At 37.9% G+C, this 20679-nt stretch overlaps 1 long non-coding RNA gene across 3 annotated transcripts; it reads left to right on the top strand.

Moving 5' to 3' along the window:
• Positions 1 to 10640: 10640 nt before the first annotated feature.
• On the top strand, positions 10641 to 19038 carry LOC113754945. 3 transcript variants are annotated; one of them, XR_003465476.1, is made up of 4 exons: positions 10641 to 10705; positions 12157 to 12234; positions 18212 to 18289; positions 19020 to 19038. It is a non-coding gene; the product is annotated as an uncharacterized LOC113754945 (long non-coding RNA). The 3 variants fall into 3 exon arrangements; XR_003465478.1 differs by lacking the exons at positions 18212 to 18289; positions 19020 to 19038 and adding an exon at positions 12965 to 12983; XR_003465477.1 differs by lacking the exons at positions 10641 to 10705; positions 12157 to 12234 and adding an exon at positions 16696 to 16760.
• The last annotated feature ends 1641 nt before the right edge of the window (positions 19039 to 20679 follow it).

Below are 20679 nucleotides of genomic sequence, written 5' to 3'. Positions count from 1 at the left end.
GAAACTCTCAGGAGCTAAATCCACACTGCTTCATGATACTCTTGAACCACAATGTCCAAATGTTGACACTCCGTCAACCAAGCAAGTAACAAGTCCGTAGAACCCCACTTTTCACCAATTTCCGTCCACCGTTACACCCCCTGCCGGACCCGCACGTCAAACAAGATGTGATATTACTCTAGTATATCCAAGCAAGTCAAGAACACAAGCCCAAGGTTCACTAAACTCCTCAACCAAGCCCTTGCTTGCTTCAGTTGAATGGCTAGCCATTGGATTTTAAGCGTCCCCACAAGTACAATTGGTTGATGAGACAACACTCCAATCGATTTAGAATCGATCATAGCACTGAGTCGGGATTAGAGACACCTCCCACCCGAATAGGGTGGGGTACTTGCAGCTGCTCAGTGCTCACGAGTCAAAACATGTTCGAGTACAAGTGCAAGTCATACAAATTCATATTTCAAGTAGCAAGCATTCAAGAGGGAGAGAACGAGGGTGATAAAGTACACCCTCACCTCGGCAAGTTCACAAGAATCACATAGCACTTGTACAATTATCATTTCAATCATAGCAACATGAAGCATGCACTTGACACTCACCAAAATTCAAGGGCAAAGCAAGAACAAAAGCAAGAAGTCAAACAAGCTCCTCGGCGTCCACGTGACCACCTAAGACATGCACAATCATGGTTACCTAGGTACTCAATCAAGGCTAATAAGAAAAATATCCTCTTGCTACCCACACTCAAAGCCACAATTTCACATCAAATTAAAAGAGACCTTCGCTCTTAATCACTGAAATAATACTTAAGGAGGACTCAAAAGCCATTTTCAAGTCAAGTCGTGGCAAGAAATTTTGATTTCAAAAGAGGAGTACCATACTTAATTTTTGGCACGAAAATCGAGGAAAGGAAAAATGGTTTTCATATCTTAAAACTTCTAATCCTATGTCCAAGTTTTAGAATATAAATGAGCGTTTACGTTTTCTAAACTTATGGAGTCAAAATCCATCAAAAGGCTACTTATTTTCATAGTAAATATTGAAGTTAAAAGTTCCAAATTTCAAATATAAAACTTGTGAAGTTCCTCAAGAATTACTCTAGTTAAAATGCTCCAGTTATGGTTCATTTTCATGAAAATCGAGGGCATAAGACTAGGAGGTTAAATCTATTTTCCAAGTATGAAATGAGATGCAAATAATCAAGAAAGTTAGGCTTGAAACCTAGAAAATGTTCCCAAGCCATTTTTTAAGCTTTTACCTTTTTATAAGGAAATTTCAGTTTTGGCAATATTCTTTGAAAAATCATAACTTGAGTTCCATAAGTCCAAAATTTGCAAATCTTATACCGTTGGAAAATAAATTCAATGAACTAAAACTCTCTAGAATATACCTTTTCCAGATTTGAATCAGAAATCAATCAGATCAGAGCTCCAAATCACTACTTCAGTGAGAACAGGGTAAAACAGTCTTGAATTTCAGTGAATTTTGAAAATTTGTCAAAATTCATAGGAATTAAACTAACCCTTGAAATTTATACCACTGAAAGAACTCCAAGTGCAGTTTCAAACGCAATAAATAGAACTCAATTTGAATTTTTTCTACACCAAGATACAACAATTTTTCTAAAGCTGGTTTTTGAAACCTGATTCATGAAATTCCAGCTTTGGAACCTTCGACACTGTTTCTAAATCAGGTCATACATAAGTCTACACAAGTTCAAAATTAGCATAGTTTTTGGCATTGAAAACTAGATTCAAAGTGCTAAAAATTACTAGAAGAAACTATCTTCAAATTCGTTTTGTAAGATGAGTGAAAATGAGCTACAAACTGCAGCTGTGCTTGTTTCTCGGTTAAAACAGTGAGGAAAAACAGCTAACTTTGCCAGTTCACTGCAACTCATAGAAAATGAACTAGCAGGTGCATTTTATATCGTTAGAAAGCTCTCGAAGTGTAGTTTAACATGCTGCAAATGGCACTTGATTTTGACTCTTATACGAAAAATTATGTGCTGTTGAGTGCGCACTGGTTGGCTACACTGATCAGAAATTTCCAGGTTTGTTTTCCTCTCTTTATCTTAACTTTAACTCATCCAAATAAAGCGCTTTTTGGAAGATAATTTACACACACATAACCCAACATGTAGCAAGCATTTTTACATCAATATAACCATAAATTTTGAAATTAAAACAAGGGAAATAAACCAGCAAAAATCAGACAGCCTTGCTCTTCTATCTCTTTAATTTTTTCTCTCCAACTTTCACACCAAAACCAAGTTAGAAATCACTAAAACAACAACCGAACAAACAAGAAATCCTCAAGGCTACTACCTAAGAATTTTCCTCAAGGCATCTACCTAAAGTCAAGGTTCATGGAACCCATCAACAAACCCAAGCATATCTAGCTAAAAACTAACTAAAACTAACTAAAACCAACTAAAAGATGAAAGAAAAATGGGAGCTTTGAGAGGTTACCTTCCTCCAATGGTAGTGGGCAAAACATCAAGAAATCAAGCTCTAAACCACCAAGAATTTCTTCTCCTCCAAGTTTCCTACTAAGCTTGAGGATGATCCAAGAGTTAAGCTAGGTTGGAGTAAGTTTTAGTGAGCAAAATAAAGAAGAAAAATTGAAACTTTCTTGGCAAAATGGAGAGAGAAGTGGCCGGCCAAGGGAGGGAGAAAAGAGATGGTTTGTGTGTGATTTTTACTGAAGTGATATGGATAAAAGAAAGATGGAACATAAAGTTATTTTTGGTGCAAAAGTCAACAAATGAATAGTGGCCCATTAGTGCTCCTGATTGAGGTTAATTCAACTCACTCACATCTAATCTCTCAATTAACTTTTCTTAGTCTACAATTGTGCATCCTTAATTCTCCAAAACCACTGCACTCTCCGATCGAATATCACTTCGAAAAATGCGTATTTACTAATTTTCACTAATCCGGCGACAGAAAAATTAACTTTAAGGGCAAAGGTGTTAAAATATAAATTGAGGCAATGTATCATGCAAATGCAATTAAAATGAATGAAATAAATTAATTGGAGTAAATGAATGAATAAATAAATAAATAAATAAATAAACCAGTTAAAGAAAAATTTCGGGTCCTCACATGCTTTCCCCCTTAAAAGAATTTCGTTCTCGAAATTTATACCTTGATCTACAAATAACTCTGGATATTTCTTTCCTTTTCTTGCCATTAGACTTGCTTTCAAAGGTGTAATCTTAAGGAACACTTTATCTCCAATTTCAAACGCCAAATCTTTCCTCCATTCGACAATACTAATATAGGTGCCTTGGTCAAACTCTTCTTCAACTCGTGGAACCCTTTCTCGCATTTAGAATCCCATATAAACTTGCCATACTTCTTAGTCAACTCGGTTAGGGATTTCGCGATCTTAGAAAAGTCCTTAATAAATCGGCGGTAATACCTCGCTAACCCTAAGAAACTCCGAATTTTTGTAGGATTTTTTGGTCGTTTCCACTTAGAAACAGCTACTACCTTAGCTGGGTCCACAGTAATCCCTTCCTTAGAGATTATATGACCTAGAAAGGCTACTTCTTCCAACCAAAACTCACATTTATTGAACTTAGCAAAAAGTTGGTACTCTTTCAAGGTTTGCAAAACTATTCTCAGGTGCCGTTCATGATCTTCTCGAGACTTAGAGTACACCAATATGTTATCAATGAATACCACCACAAATGGATCTAAATATGGATTAAAGACCCAACGCATCAAGTCCATAAATATTGCTGGCGCATTAGTTAACCCAAAAGGCATAATTGCAAATTCAAAGTGCCCATATCTCGAATTGAAAGCGGTCTTAGGCACATCTGCTTCTAAGATCCTCAACTGGTAATAACCCTGCCTCAAATCCAACTTGGAAATACCACGGCCCCTTGCAGTTGATCAAATAACTCATCTATGTGAGGCAAAGGGTATTTGTTCTTAATGGTCACATCATTCAAGTCTCGATAGTCTATGCATAGTCTTAAACTTCCATCTTTCTTCTTAACAAAGAGCATTGGAGCTCCCCCCAGTGAATCATTTTCTCTAATAAAGCTTCTTTCTAAAAAAATCTTGTAACTGCAACTTCAATTCTTTTAATTTAGTTGGAACCATCCTGTAAGGCGTCTTAGAGATAGGTACCGTCCTCGGAGCTACATCGATCTTAAACATTATTTCTTTCTCTGGAGGCAACGTCTCTAATTTCTCGGGAAAGACATCAGAAAATTCTTTCACTACTGGCACATTTTCCAACTTCACCTTAGGTGTATTTATAAGAAAGGCTAGATATCCTTTAGCCCCACTACTCAACAATTTCCTAACTCGAATCTTCGAAATTAGAGCAGACGATGCTAGTCTACCCCTCACATCTAATTTCAAGGTTGATTTTCCCAGGATGCGCAATTCTACTAATTTCATCTTGCAATCCAACTAAGCATGGTATCGAACTAACCAATCTATCCCAAGTATCACATCATATCCCGTAATTTCTAGGCTCATTAAATCTGCCAACAATTTCCTCTCACCAACTCAAATCTCACAATTTTTATAATCCTTATTAGCAATTAGGCATTGGTTCCCTGTAGAAGTCTTAACTTCCAAATCAAAAGGTAAGAAATCATACTTTACATCTATGCCCTTCATAAAGTTAGGATCTACGAATGAATGGGTTGCCCCGGGATCAATTAAAACCCTAGTTAGACGTTCAAGGACATCAGTTATACGGTTAAAGGTCGTAGCCACTTGGTCACCCCCTTCATTCCCAGGGTTTTGGTTCGAACCAATCGCTGATCCCTCATCTCTCTCGGGAGTACGGGGTTGCCGGAACCCACGCCCACGACACTGTTCACGTCCTCGCCGATCCATTTAGCAAGAGTCTAAACGCAAAATTTAAAGAGGCAAAATAAGCGTAAAAATTTAAAAACATGTGCAAGTTGCAAGAACACTTTAAAATTAAAGCATAATTCTTTACATAAACTAAAAGTCATGTTACAAGCCAAGAGTGCATAAAACAAGTCAATAATGTCAAGTACAAGACATAGGCATCCAAGTGCCTCAAAATATAAGGGTACATGAAACAAAATACAAAAGGCCTCAAGGCGACGATCATTCTTTCTAATTCCTTAACAAAAGTCAAAAGATCAGAAGATCACTTGTATAAGTGGACAGAACTAGTAGACCCCACATCCTCAGAAGGATCCTCCTCGGGCTCCTGCTCAGGATCGCCCTCCATGGCCTTTATCTCTACCTCATCATTAGGGAAAACATCCCCAGGTCCTCCTCCACCCATGGTCTCCTTTGTGTGATCGGCCATGGTCACATACTCTGCCATAATACCATCTACACGGTTTCCCACCTCCTCCACAATCCGAGTAAGGCGCCCATCGGTCGCCTGAAACTGAGCATAGGAGGCGTCAACCCTCTGACGCTCCTCGACAACCCTAGTCTCCAACTCCTGAATCCTAGCGGTTTGGGCCTCCATAGTGGCCCTCATCTCCTCTCTCTCTGCTCTTGCTATCCTGAGGTCATGGGTTTCCTCTCCTTAACTACTCCTAACACCACTTGGTTAGGGTAGGAGAACCTCTCGTGGCACGGGCACGTCCTAATCCGCCTGGCGGGTGATCACCGAAGGGGGATCCGCCTCCAACCATCCGAAATCGAATCACTAGGAGAGGTCCCTCGATCCTATCACTGTCGCTGCCACTGCCCATATCCTACAAATAACCTAGAAAACTAAAGGTTAGGTACTTAAAATCACTGGTGCCATTCAAAAATTTAACTTAAGTTTTACCACGGATTTCTATAACCAAAAGTTCACGACTAAGAATTCCTAACACTACTCCAGGTATTTCAAACCTAGCGCTCTGATACCAACTATGATGCCCACCTCTCCCTAGGGCGAACCCTAGGGTATCAACGGGACGCCTGCCCAACTCTCGTCAGGATTAACATACTCATTCTATGTTAAAATAATTTTCGGGTCCTCACATTTTCTCCCCCTTAAGAAAATTTCGACCTCGAAATTTTTACCTTCTATTGTCTCAGATGACTCTGGAGCCTATTGCTTGTCTATGGCGTATACCCGTGCTTTAAGATATAAAATTAAAACATAATTTTTTAAATAAACTAAAAGTCATGTTACAAGTCAAGAGTGCATAAAACAAGTCAATAATGTCAAGTACAGAACATAGGCATCCAAGTGCCTCAAAATATAGGGGTACATGCAACAAAATACAAAAGACCTCAAGGCGAGGATCACCTTTTCTAACTCCTTAACAAAAGTCAAAAGATTAGAAGAACTATGACGCCCCCACTTCTCCCTAAGGCGAACAAAAGGGTATCCGCGAAACGCCTGCCCAGCTCTCGCCAGGACTCACTACAATCCACAATTCAAAAGTTTGGAATGCTTCAAATAACTTCAATACATAATTAAAGTACTCCAAAATATCTCACACTTACAATTAGTTAGTTTTCAAACTTAAATACAATCCAACGGAATATGTATTATAGCCATCAGCTATAATACAACTTAAAGTCTTCAAAAGAAAAATAATCTAGTACTATTCACGAGCACTCTTGGTCTCGAACCCTGTTAAGGAAAACAAAAATGTGGAATGAGTTACACAGCCCAGTGAGGTTCCAAGACACTCTAGCAATTCTAATAAATCAAACAAGTTAGGCATGATACATATATGGTTCACGATTGCACATTGACACATTAACATGAGACAGTTATCATGTTACGAGTAATTTGAGCATATCACAGGTTTGGCTCATGGGTTGCACGTTGGCACGTTAGCATGAAACAGTTATCATTATGTAAAATAAACACACATTGAAGGATACGGTGTTCCAATGGAACCATTTCGGTCAACTGCACCTTATAACTTCAGACCCCTTGGTTTGTCTGGCCATCACCTTATCCCTCTAGTGGTAGTACTCGAGTATACCGAAACGGTGTCCCAGGGTTCCAACCTACCCAACCAAGCCAAGTCCTGGCTCGAGTAGGTCAGTAACCAAGGGCAGGGCCCAATTCAGCTTAGAGCTTACAACATGCACAAGTAATCAAGTAAAACGGTAAACGGTAAACGGTAATAGTTCTCGGTTAACGGTAAAAATCTGTCATTTTAGTAGGTCGAGTGAGATCAAGTACACACTCGCCTTAAAATGGTGGACAATTTCATATGAGCAATTATCAGTAACATTTAACACGTAAACACGTAAGCAATATGCGGTAATTTCATATGGACATGTAATTTACGGTAATCAAGTAAACAGGTAATCAAGTAGTCAGGTAATCAAGTAGGTTGGTAAACGGTAAGTAATTACGGTTAACGGTTAACGGTAAGTAATTACGGTTAATTGGCAGATATTTGCCATTTTAATAGGCCGTCGTTGGCCATTTCCCACTTTTACCACTTAAGAGTCGAGGAGATTCACTCCAACCGACTTATGTAGCCATAGTATAATTAATCATTTAAACACTTCACGTAAATATGCAATGCAAGTATTTCATGTCGAGTCATTCAAGTATACCTTACTTAAATATGCATGAGTGTGGTAAATACTTAACATGTAGAACTTAACACTTAATGATCATGGAATAAGCATGTCATAGACTTATTCAGATTACGTACTCCTATATGGAACACTCACCTAGTCAAAAAAAGTGAGTAAGTGCTCAAACAAGTGTTTAGGCGTCCGTTCCGAGTTCCTCTTGAAGGTCCCCTTGAGCGCCTGAGCAAACAATAATCAACTTCACTCACAATCATGCATTTACCAAGAAGGGATGTACACTCATCTAGACTAAATCAAAGTCCTAAAAGAGAGCTTCAATTCCCTTAACTTGAGGTTCACGAGTGAAGTTTTAAAGTCCAAAGAGAGAGACTAGTATTTCCATGGAATCGAGTTCAAAACGTTCAGTCGATACCGAGAAAGGAAGTCAAGTTTCCAAAATTTCATTTTCTAAGAAATTGGCAAATTTCAGTTTTGTGTGTCAAATTTAGAAAAATCATATCTTGCACTCTGTAGGTCTAAAATTGAAAAACTTGGTACCGTTGGAAACTACTTCCAAAGTACTAAAAGTTCCTAGAAGACACTTTTCCATGATTCCAATTGGAAGACATTCAAATTTTGGGTCCAAGATGTTGTCTTAGAATACCAAGACAGATTTGGGTTGATTTTTGGCAAAGTTTGGAAATTCGGCAAAATTCATACAATGTGAACTAGCCTCTGAAATCTGGAACTCAATTGGAGGTACAATCAAAGTTTAAAACACAAGAAATAAAACTAAAATTGGAGTTTTGAGCGTCAAGATATAGCAGCTCAAAGTTGGTTAAAAATGAAGACTGTTGGCCAATTTTCCAGATTTGAAGAGCAGATTTGGGGCATTATTTGGTCATTGAGTTGGCATTGAAAATACACCAAATTTGGTACACTAACAAAAATTCACGTGGAAAGGCAGTTAACAAAACTACTGAAGTTTGTGAAACTTTCAAAGCAATTCTGCCAACTCAAGTTTCTCTTTCCTTTTAAAAGTTTTGTCTCACACAAATCAACCTTAATTAACTCAAATGCTGAAACCAATGTTCCATAAACATCCAATGAGCAATTTAGAGGCAATTGACATCAAAGTTTTTGAAACAAAACATTCCAAACAAGTTGGACCATTCGGCCGAGAGAAAGGAAGAGTTTTCCAGATTTGAATAGCAAACTTTGGCACATCATTTGTATATCGAAATGGTCTTTGATGGACACCAAAATTGGTACAATTCTACTCCCATATGAGGAATACTCCTCTACCAAATTTCACTTTAAAATTCACACGGGAAGGTAGTTTACTAAACTACCAAAGTTCAAGAAAATCTCAAGACCAATCTGTCTTTTGCTTTCTTCTTCTCTTTCAAACATTTTGCTCAATGAAAACGATTCAAATCTGGTCTATTTATGAAATGAAAGTCTGAGAAACATATAATATACATTTGGTAAGTTATTGACACCAAAATTTTCAAAATAACAAGTCCCAAACAAGATAGGCCATTGATCAGTCCAAAATGAGGGTTTTCAAGCAATGATGTAGGTTTGTAATTTGGCCATAATTCACTCAATTCAACTCGGAATTGAGCGTGGTTGGTGGCGTTGAAAACTAAATTTATAAGGATACAATTTCTTAGAAGAAATCATTTCCAAAATCTGTCCACAGCTAGCTCATATTTGAGCATCAATTCGCTGCTCAAAACAGAGCTCCCAGTGTAGACGCGAAATAGGACAGTCATGTTCAAACAATTGGTATGGACTACTCAGGTGGAATCAGAATGTGTATTTATAACGTTGGAAAGCTGGGAATGTCTAGTTTCCAGTGCCACAAACAGCACTCAATTTTCTCATCGGAGCAAAACGTTATAGCTGTTTAAATAACACTGCCAGAGCAGTTTCGGGAAAAATTTCAGTTTTACTGGACTTTCGAAAACTCAACATCTACCCATCCAAATTACGAAATTTTTTGATGAAACTTTCTACGCAACCAACACAACATGTATACATCGTAAACAAGTCATTAGAACCACAAAAATTGGCTCTAAGGGCCACGGCATGTACAGGGGCAGAATTGGAAAAATTCCCTCATCACTTTCTTTGAGTTTTCCTTCAACAATACAACCTATTTCCACTAGATTAAACACTAATCCAACATTAATAACATCAAAACACAACAAATCAGTCCATCAAGCTATAGTGAGAGTTCATAGAGCCCACACACCAACTTTCCAACATAAATAAAGCTACCCACATGATTATATAAGCTTATAAGTGCAAGATAGTCTTCATAAACTAAGATTCTTGTAGTTGATTGTGGTTTACCTCTCTTGATGAACAAAGCAGAAAGTTTTGGCCTCTTGAAGCTCAACAATGTGAGGACCCATAATTTTATTATTTCAAAATATTGTTAAATTGGTCATTTTAAAAATATTTCGTACTCGAGTTACCCAAAAAAAAATAATAATAAAATAAAAATAAAATAAAATATACTAAAGTACATGAATTTTCGAAAATAAATTTTTCCGATTGATTCTTTACGCGCATATTATTTTAATACCCAAATTTATTCAAGATGAATTGCTTATCGTGATTTTTATTGTTATATATATATATACTTGGATTATCATATTTTAGAGTTTTAGAATCGAATAAGTTGAATTTTCAAGTTCAAATGAGAAAACCCTTAAGTTCGACCTTTATACGCGCGTGCCGAAAAGGCCCCGACAGGCACATTAATTTGATTAATTGGAGATTTTAAGAACATGATATTAGACTTCTAGTAATGTACTATTAATGTACTAGGGAAATTATCTCAGAGGTTTAGTGCACAAAAGTTACAAACGAGCGCGAAAATTGGACACGCAAAGACCCTAAACGGACCTAGCATGAGTTGACACATAGACTTAACCATTAAGTCACCAATTCTCTCCACTTTCATTACAATACCTGATTTCACTCTCTCTCCTCTCGTCACTCTCTAGTTGGCCGAAGATGGGAAGAAAAAAATCTAGCCAAAATCCTCACAAACTTGCTTCAATCCACTTCCAAATTTCATCATCCATTAGAAGGCTTTGATCATAGCTTGGAAGAGGGGGCTGTCCTTCGGTTTTCTTGGAGGAATTTCGGTCAAGATTTCTGCCCTAAAGCTGTCCAACTAAGTTCTTGAGGTAACTCACTCACCCACACTTCAATCTTGCAAAATTATAGCTCAAATGGAGCAAAGGTAGCATGGGTTTGCAACCTATGGTAGAGTTTGGGTTGATTGGTTGAGTAATTATGTTCTTGCAATTCCATGACATGCTCGAGGGTTTGAGGATGTTTATTGGTGACTGATGTGATGAATTAGCATGTTGTGGTTGCTGATATTGTGCTATGTTACATGTATATAGAATGATTGATGGCATGAAGTTGGAAGAAAGTTAGAAATTTGGAGAAGGTACTGTCTGAAATTTCTGACTTGCTGCCGACTTTCTTGTTTGCTGCTGCCCTGTAATTTCGAAAATTTTCTGGTGCTAATTGAGCTTCCAAATTGGTGTAGATATGTTGTGCTATGTGTATTGTGGTTGTCTACCAAAAATCAACCCAAATGGTTGGTTAAATTTTGAGTTACAAGTAAAGAAGCAAAACTGGAACAAGCTCCAGAATTTTCTGACCAGCAACATTTGTGTAGCTATAACGTTTTGCTCGTTGATCAAAATTGAGTGCCATTTGTGGCATTTGAAAGTAGACTCTTAGAGCTTTAAAATGGTACCAAGCTCATTTTCTAGTTTGTCCCGAGCGAATCGTGGCGAGTTTTGAAAGTTGGCTGCCTGTTTATTACTGTTCATCCGAGACTGTCAAGAAAATCCATTTTGTTGCTTGATTTTGAACCGCTTATGTCTGGATTTTGGAAATGATTTCTTCTGCATAAATATATCCTTATGAACCTAGTTTCTAACACCACCAACCGTTTTCAATTTCACTGAGAATCGAGTGAGATACGGCCTAATTAGCGAAGTGCATTAAATCTGGAAAATAGGCCAACAGTCCAGGAATTTTAGCGAACTTCAACTTTTTATTTCTTGAGTTAGGAACATCGGAATCGAGTTCCGTTTTTTTCATTTGAAACCTGGATTGGAACTTTACATGCATATCAAATTTCAAAGGCTGGTTTTGATTCTACGATTTTTAACGAAATTCCAAAATTATTGGAAAAACTTGGACTGTTTTGACCTATCTTCAATGAATAGTAAACTTTCTTGGAGAAATTGACTTGTTTCTGATTTGATTCTTGGAAAGTGACCTTCTACAAAGTTTTTATGCTTCGAATGAAGTTTTTGACGGTGTAAAATTTTCTATTTTAGACTTTCCGAACTTCCGGACTGATTTTTCCACGAATGACTCGAAAAGTGAAAATTTCCAATTTGGACCTAAATGTTCTTTTAAGGGCCTAGGTTACATTTTTACAACTCTTAGAGCATTTCAAACCTATTTTCATGAGTTCACCTATCACTTGAGACCTCATTTGAAAGTCGGTTCCTTATGAACTCAAATACTTTGGAAACTTGAATTGTGGAGTCAAAATTGACTATTTCTTTTCTTTAAATTTGAGATACAATGCATTATTGCATACTTTCAGGATCTCAAGAGGACTTCGAGGGAACTCCCGGCGAAGCGTCTTAGAGCTAATTTCTCAAACTTTGACTTTTGATACTTGGTGAGTATCAAGTGCATGTGAAGTGTTTAAATGAAATGATTCTTGTACTTGCTAGTTAATGAGGCTAGGGCGTACTTTATCGCCCTTGTCCTCTCTTTCATGAAATTGCTTGCTTGATAAGTGATACGTGTTACATGTGAATGCAAATGAAAGTGTTTTTCGTGAGCATTGAGCGGCAGAATGTATCATGCCCTTTTAGGGTAGGAGGTACCGCTCATCCCGTCTCAATGCTATGACCAAATCTTGTCGATTGGAGCTTCGTCTCATCGACCTAAAAGTGAATGGGGGGGACGCCCCAACCCATTGGCTAGCCTTGTAACTCGAGCCGGCAAGGGCTTGGTCGAGAAACTTGGTGAACCTTGGGAAGTGTTATAGCTTGATCCAAATAAGGGGTCTTGCTAGGTATACTTGTTAAGTGATACCACCTACATGCTTGTTTGGTTACGGATCCAAGAGGGTGTCATGGTGGCTGGAGGTAGTAAGTGGAGTTCTACATGGATAACTGTGAAAGTTGACGGAGGGTCAACTACCTGAGCTTGGATCGCGCGTGGATTAGCTCCTGAGAGCTCCCATATCCTTTTATTGTGATTAAATTCCCTAGTTGCTTAACGTTTCGCAGTTACTTGTAACTCGAGTTATTGCTTTATATTGTGTCTTTGCTAGCATGCTTGCATGTTTTTCCCTTGGCCTCACTGAGCGTTAGCTCACCCCAATTTGTTTTCCTTAACAGGTTTGGAAGTGGAAGTTCGAGGCTTAATTAGTGACCCCCAAAAATAATTTTTCCCCACAGGGCTCGAGGCCAAAGAAAGCGCTTGTATTGAGTTATTTGTGCCTGAAGGAATATCTCATATATAATTTGAATTCGATTCACTTGATAAGTATTTGATGTAATTATTTGAGAACTGAGGACTTTTGTCTTATTCGGAGAATGATACCCTTACTTGAGATTTGTAATGTGTCTTATCTCGTTCTAAGTTTGAAAAATGTTATTTCGTTTATTCTTGAGGTTGTACCCTATGTTATTGGATGTGAGTGATGTATTTTAATTGAGGACTGTAGTGAGTCCTGGCGAGAGCTGGGCAGGCGGTCCGCCGAGCCCTTTGGTTGGCCTTAGGGGGAGGTGGGGCTGTCACAAACAAAACCGTGGAAAGCAAGCTCTCTTCCTAGCTTGAGGTGGTCTCCAAGTGATTTACAAGTTGTAGCTAAAATTTGGGGTGATTTGGTTGAGGATTTTGTGAAGAAATGGTGAAGAAATTGGGAGAGCTTTGGGTTGTTTTCCCTCCCTTGGTGGCCGGCTGGTATGAGAGCAAGAGAGAGAGTGTTTTGATCAAAATGAAGCTTCCAAGAGAAGCTTTAATGTGTGGCTACGATTCGTTCAAAAGTCAACTCTCTCCCCGCGCGAGCACGCGCGCGTTTCGTACTCGATTCCTTTCGAGTTTGTTTCACTTGTGCACTATACCTCTAATGCACTTATTTTCATACTATTATTATTCACTCTCAATGGTCTAAAAATAATGGTCTTAAGTCCCTCAATTAATCGCGCGTGTGAAAACGCGTACCTCCGATTTGTGCGCGATAAAGCGAAACTTTCAAGAAATTCTTATAACGATAGCTTTACTAACTAATACTTGAATATTTAAGTATAAAAATACCTATTTTAAAACTAATGTACAAGTCTCCAATTTCTCAAACTCATTGTATCCTCGATTCGATTATTATCTGAAAACGCGTATTCACTATTCTCACTAAGCGAGTTTACCAAAAATTAATTTTTGTAACAAGTCATTTTAAAAATACATGTAAGCCATAATTTCATGTATTTGGGTCTAAAAAGGTTGGAATAAAATATTCGGAGAAAATGGGTGAATAAATAATTAATTAAGCCTGTAAACTAAAATAAAAATAAGAAAAATTCGGGTCCTCACAAGAACACTAGCATAAGTGGACCGAACTAGCAGACCCCGCATCCTCAGAAGGATCCTCCTCGGGATCCTCCTCCCAAGTTTCCATATAGTCCCAATATTTATATTCCTCCGAAACTTATTCTACACACAATTTCGTATATCAATTAAATCCAACCAGTAATATTAATCCATGAATCCAAAATTGCTTAAAATCATATGTAAAATTCTTAGGGATGGCTCTGATACCACTGTTGGGTTTTAGGGATACTACGCAGCGGAAATATAAAAATTTTTCCCTAAAACCATCCAGGAATCACCCTAGATTTTACGTATGATGTACTAAAAGTAGGGTTTTAGGATTACCTTAATCCAAGCGGCGTCTCCCTGCAGCGTTGTTTGAGGATGGTCAGCCCTTGAGCAGTCCAGTCGTCCTGCCTCTACTGATATCCACGCTAGAGCAACCCTGGATCGTCTCACGAACTATGTCTTGAAGAGAAAAAGGTGCTAGTCTTCTTACTCTTTTCGAACGTATATTTTTTCTCTCTCTCGTATGTGACGCTCACAGACTCAATTTTTCTCCCGTTTTTCTTTTTACCTCATCTCCTGTATCTGTATCTCAGCCCTTGAAAAATAATTGGAGAGAGAGAGAGAGAGATATATGATAAGATAGAATGATGAGTCTTCTTGTCTGATTCAAAATCAAAACAATAAGACTTCTCATCACACAAGACTCTATCTATCATTATCTGATAGATAAGAGATAACCATTTACTCTTATCTACTCAAATAGGCCTGGGATTAATTTTCTTTTAAAATTAAACCCCGATAATTTACATAGTTTCAATCCAGGATTAAATCTCTATTGCGTGTGACCAATAGGTCCCGAATGCATTGGTAATAATTATGGTTTAATAATTAGATAAAATAAACGACTTTATTTTATCATAACTTATAATAAATAATTAATCCATAATTATAAATCACGAGCGGTGTCTAGCAACACATCGCGATTGTCACTCAATTCAACTCGGAATTGAGCGTGGTTGGTGGCGTTGAAAACTAAATTTATAAGGATACAATTTCTTAGAAGAAATCATTTCCAAAATCTGTCCACAGCTAGCTCATATTTGAGCATCAATTCGCTGCTCAAAACAGAGCTCCCAGTGTAGACGCGAAATAGGACAGTCATGTTCAAACAATTGGTATGGACTACTCAGGTGGAATCAGAATGTGTATTTATAACGTTGGAAAGCTGGGAATGTCTAGTTTCCAGTGCCACAAACAGCACTCAATTTTCTCATCGGAGCAAAACGTTATAGCTGTTTAAATAACACTGCCAGAGCAGTTTCGGGAAAAATTTCAGTTTTACTGGACTTTCGAAAACTCAACATCTACCCATCCAAATTACGAAATTTTTTGATGAAACTTTCTACGCAACCAACACAACATGTATACATCGTAAACAAGTCATTAGAACCACAAAAATTGGCTCTAAGGGCCACGGCATGTACAGGGGCAGAATTGGAAAAATTCCCTCATCACTTTCTTTGAGTTTTCCTTCAACAATACAACCTATTTCCACTAGATTAAACACTAATCCAACATTAATAACATCAAAAACACAAACAAAATCAGTCCATCAAGCTATAGTGAGAGCTTCATAAGGAGCCACACACCAACTTTCCAACATAAATAAAGCTACCCACATGATTATATAAGCTTATAATGTCAAGATAGTCTTCATAAACTAAGATTCTTGTAGTTGATTGTGGTTTACCTCTCTTGATGAACAAAGCAGAAAGTTTTGGCCTCTTGAAGCTCAACAATGTGAGGACCCATAATTTTATTATTTCAAAATATTGTTAAATTGGTCATTTTAAAAATATTTCGTACTCGAGTTACCCAAAAAAAAATAATAATAAAATAAAAATAAAATAAAATATACTAAAGTACATGAATTTTCGAAAATAAATTTTTCCGATTGATTCTTTACGCGCATATTATTTTAATACCCAAATTTATTCAAGATGAATTGCTTATCGTGATTTTTATTGTTATATATATATATACTTGGATTATCATATTTTAGAGTTTTAGAATCGAATAAGTTGAATTTTCAAGTTCAAATGAGAAAACCCTTAAGTTCGACCTTTATACGCGCGTGCCGAAAAGGCCCCGACAGGCACATTAATTTGATTAATTGGAGATTTTAAGAACATGATATTAGACTTCTAGTAATGTACTATTAATGTACTAGGGAAATTATCTCAGAGGTTTAGTGCACAAAAGTTACAAACGAGCGCGAAAATTGGACACGCAAAGACCCTAAACGGACCTAGCATGAGTTGACACATAGACTTAACCATTAAGTCACCAATTCTCTCCACTTTCATTACAATACCTGATTTCACTCTCTCTCCTCTCGTCACTCTCTAGTTGGCCGAAGATGGGAAGAAAAAAATCTAGCCAAAATCCTCACAAACTTGCTTCAATCCACTTCCAAATTTCATCATCCATTAGAAGGCTTTGATCATAGCTTGGAAGAGGGGGCTGTCCTTCGGTTTTCTTGGAGGAATTTCGGTCAAGATTTCTGCCCTAAAGCTGTCCAACTAAGTTCTTGAGGTAACTCACTCACCCACACTTCAATCTTGCAAAATTATAGCTCAAATGGAGCAAAGGTAGCATGGGTTTGCAACCTATGGTAGAGTTTGGGTTGATTGGTTGAGTAATTATGTTCTTGCAATTCCATGACATGCTCGAGGGTTTGAGGATGTTTATTGGTGACTGATGTGATGAATTAGCATGTTGTGGTTGCTGATATTGTGCTATGTTACATGTATATAGAATGATTGATGGCATGAAGTTGGAAGAAAGTTAGAAATTTGGAGAAGGTACTGTCTGAAATTTCTGACTTGCTGCCGACTTTCTTGTTTGCTGCTGCCCTGTAATTTCGAAAATTTTCTGGTGCTAATTGAGCTTCCAAATTGGTGTAGATATGTTGTGCTATGTGTATTGTGGTTGTCTACCAAAAATCAACCCAAATGGTTGGTTAAATTTTGAGTTACAAGTAAAGAAGCAAAACTGGAACAAGCTCCAGAATTTTCTGACCAGCAACATTTGTGTAGCTATAACGTTTTGCTCGTTGATCAAAATTGAGTGCCATTTGTGGCATTTGAAAGTAGACTCTTAGAGCTTTAAAATGGTACCAAGCTCATTTTCTAGTTTGTCCCGAGCGAATCGTGGCGAGTTTTGAAAGTTGGCTGCCTGTTTATTACTGTTCATCCGAGACTGTCAAGAAAATCCATTTTGTTGCTTGATTTTGAACCGCTTATGTCTGGATTTTGGAAATGATTTCTTCTGCATAAATATATCCTTATGAACCTAGTTTCTAACACCACCAACCGTTTTCAATTTCACTGAGAATCGAGTGAGATACGGCCTAATTAGCGAAGTGCATTAAATCTGGAAAATAGGCCAACAGTCCAGGAATTTTAGCGAACTTCAACTTTTTATTTCTTGAGTTAGGAACATCGGAATCGAGTTCCGTTTTTTTCATTTGAAACCTGGATTGGAACTTTACATGCATATCAAATTTCAAAGGCTGGTTTTGATTCTACGATTTTTAACGAAATTCCAAAATTATTGGAAAAACTTGGACTGTTTTGACCTATCTTCAATGAATAGTAAACTTTCTTGGAGAAATTGACTTGTTTCTGATTTGATTCTTGGAAAGTGACCTTCTACAAAGTTTTTATGCTTCGAATGAAGTTTTTGACGGTGTAAAATTTTCTATTTTAGACTTTCCGAACTTCCGGACTGATTTTTCCACGAATGACTCGAAAAGTGAAAATTTCCAATTTGGACCTAAATGTTCTTTTAAGGGCCTAGGTTACATTTTTACAACTCTTAGAGCATTTCAAACCTATTTTCATGAGTTCACCTATCACTTGAGACCTCATTTGAAAGTCGGTTCCTTATGAACTCAAATACTTTGGAAACTTGAATTGTGGAGTCAAAATTGACTATTTCTTTTCTTTAAATTTGAGATACAATGCATTATTGCATACTTTCAGGATCTCAAGAGGACTTCGAGGGAACTCCCGGCGAAGCGTCTTAGAGCTAATTTCTCAAACTTTGACTTTTGATACTTGGTGAGTATCAAGTGCATGTGAAGTGTTTAAATGAAATGATTCTTGTACTTGCTAGTTAATGAGGCTAGGGCGTACTTTATCGCCCTTGTCCTCTCTTTCATGAAATTGCTTGCTTGATAAGTGATACGTGTTACATGTGAATGCAAATGAAAGTGTTTTTCATGAGCATTGAGCGGCAGAATGTATCATGCCCTTTTAGGGTAGGAGGTACCGCTCATCCCGTCTCAAAGCTATGACCAAATCTTGTCGATTGGAGCTTCGTCTCATCGACCTAAAAGTGAATAGGGGGGATGCCCCAACCCATTGGCTAGCCTTGTAACTCGAGCCGGCAAGGGCTTGGTCGAGAAACTTGGTGAACCTTGGGAAGTGTTATAGCTTGATCCAAATAAGGGGTCTTGCTAGGTATACTTGTTAAGTGATACCACCTACATGCTTGTTTGGTTACGGATCCAAGAGGGTGTCATGGTGGCTGGAGGTAGTAAGTGGAGTTCTACATGGATAACTGTGAAAGTTGACGGAGGGTCAACTACCTGAGCTTGGATCGCGCGTGGATTAGCTCCTGAGAGCTCCCATATCCTTTTATTGTGATTAAATTCCCTAGTTGCTTAACGTTTCGCAGTTACTTGTAACTCGAGTTATTGCTTTATATTGTGTCTTTGCTAGCATGCTTGCATGTTTTTCCCTTGGCCTCACTGAGCGTTAGCTCACCCCAATTTGTTTTCCTTAACAGGTTTGGAAGTGGAAGTTCGAGGCTTAATTAGTGACCCCCAAAAATAATTTTTCCCCACAGGGCTCGAGGCCAAAGAAAGCGCTTGTATTGAGTTATTAGTGCCTGAAGGAATATCTCATATATAATTTGAATTCGATTCACTTGATAAGTATTTCATGTAATTATTTGAAAACTGAGGACTTTTGTCTTATTCGGAGAATGATACCCTTACTTGAGATTTGTAATGTGTCTTATCTCGTTCTAAGTTTGAAAAATGTTATTTCGTTTATTCTTGAGGTTGTACCCTATGTTATTGGCTGTGAGTGATGTATTTTAATTGAGGACTGTAGTGAGTCCCGGCGAGAGCTGGGCAGGCGGTCCGCCGAGCCCTTTGGTTGGCCTTAGGGGGAGGTGGGGCTGTCACAAACAAAACCGTGGAAAGCAAGCTCTCTTCCTAGCTTGAGGTGGTCTCCAAGTGATTTACAAGTTGTAGCTAAAATTTGGGGTGATTTGGTTGAGGATTTTGTGAAGAAATGGTGAAGAAATTGGGAGAGCTTTGGGTTGTTTTCCCTCCCTTGGTGGCCGGCTGGTATGAGAGCAAGAGAGAGAGTGTTTTGATCAAAATGAAGCTTCCAAGAGAAGCTTTAATGTGTGGCTACGATTCGTTCAAAAGTCAACTCTCTCCCCGCGCGAGCACGCGCGCGTTTCGTACTCGTTTCCTTTCGAGTTTGTTTCACTTGTGCACTATACCTCTAATGCACTTATTTTCATACTATTATTATTCACTCTCAATGGTCTAAAAATAATAGTCTTAAGTCCCTCAATTAATCACGCACACAAAAACGCGTATTTCCGAATTGTACGTGATAAAGTGAAATTTCCAAGAAATTCTTATAACGATAGCTTTACTAACTAATACTTGAATATTTAAGTATAAAAATACCTATTTTAAGACTAATGTACAAGTCTCCAATTTCCAAGCTCATTGTACCTCAAATCGATTATTGTCTCCAAACGCGTATTCACTATTCTCACTAAACGAGCTTTCAAAAATTAATTTTGTAACAAGTCATTTTAAAAATACATGTAAGCCATAATTTCATGTATTTGGGTCTAAAAAGGTTGGAATAAAATATTCGGAGAAAACGGGTGAGTAAATAATTAATTAAGCCAGTAAACTAAAATAAAAATAAGAAAAATTCGGGTCCTCACAAGAAACACTAGCATAAGTGGACCGAACTAGCAGACCCCGCATCCTCAGAAGGATCCTCCTCGGGATCCTCCTCCCAAGTTTCCATATAGTCCCAATATTTACATTCCTCCGAAACTTATTCTACACACAATTTCGTATCAATTAAATCCAACCAGTAATATTAATCCATGAATCCAAAATTGCTTAAAATCATACGTAAAATTCTTAGGGATGGCTCTGATACCACTGTTGGGTTTTAGGGATACTACACAGCGGGAAAATAAAAAATTTTTCCCTAAAACCATCCAAGAATCACCCTAGATTTTACGTATGATGTACTAAAAGTAGGGTTTTAGGATTACCTTAATCCAAGCGGCGTCTCCCTGCAGCGTTGTTTGAGGATGGTCAGCCCTTGAGCAGTCCAGTCGTCCTGCCTCTACTGATATCCACGCTAGAGCAACCCTGGATCGTCTCACGAACTATGTATTG

Source organism: Coffea eugenioides, unplaced genomic scaffold (assembly GCF_003713205.1).
Source record: "Coffea eugenioides isolate CCC68of unplaced genomic scaffold, Ceug_1.0 ScVebR1_1127;HRSCAF=1929, whole genome shotgun sequence".
Taxonomy (NCBI): domain Eukaryota; kingdom Viridiplantae; phylum Streptophyta; class Magnoliopsida; order Gentianales; family Rubiaceae; genus Coffea; species Coffea eugenioides.
The sequence above is the reverse complement of the archived record's forward strand: the minus strand, read 5'-3'. Positions and strand labels throughout refer to the sequence as shown.